The sequence below is a fragment of the Rhagoletis pomonella genome, unplaced genomic scaffold (assembly GCF_013731165.1).
Source record: "Rhagoletis pomonella isolate Grant_MI unplaced genomic scaffold, Rhpom_1.0 Rhpom_scaffold_00035, whole genome shotgun sequence".
NCBI lineage: Eukaryota > Metazoa > Arthropoda > Insecta > Diptera > Tephritidae > Rhagoletis > Rhagoletis pomonella.
Genome location: NW_023458589.1, coordinates 323,359 through 323,910, shown reverse-complemented (window position 1 = coordinate 323,910; position 552 = coordinate 323,359).

Here is a 552-nt window from a genome sequence, read left to right as displayed (position 1 = left end):
GGCTGTGCGATTATTCGATTACTCGAGCAAGTTGGTTAATCAGTTGTTCGGTTAATCAATTACTCCAGTAATCAATATTTTGATTAGATAGATAATGATCAGGGAACGGATTTTATGGAAATTGCCTTTTTTTTCTGCTAAAGAGATAGAGTATATTCGATTAAGAATGTCCACGATTTAGCTTTCGCTGATTCCATATATATACACTTGATGTTGCCTTTTTTTGTCTTTTTTAAGATATTTGCCTTTTTTTGCCTTTTTTAAGATGTTTGCCTTTTTTTGCCTTTTCTACCTTTAAAAAAGTGACTATAGCATTTACAATTTTTTTTTTTAAGATTAAAAAATATACTCATGCCCATGCGGCTTATAGAAGCGCAGGGACCTCTTGCCAAATTGGTGTTGAAAAAATTCAAAGCCGTTTTCTCAGCAAACGTAGGCTTGGATACAATAAGGGGTGTGGATAAAATTGTAAAGGGCAAAGAAAACGCCCTTATTCCTGGTAATATGAACGTTTCAAACGTTCCATATTTAAATTGGGCTCCACTTGTATCA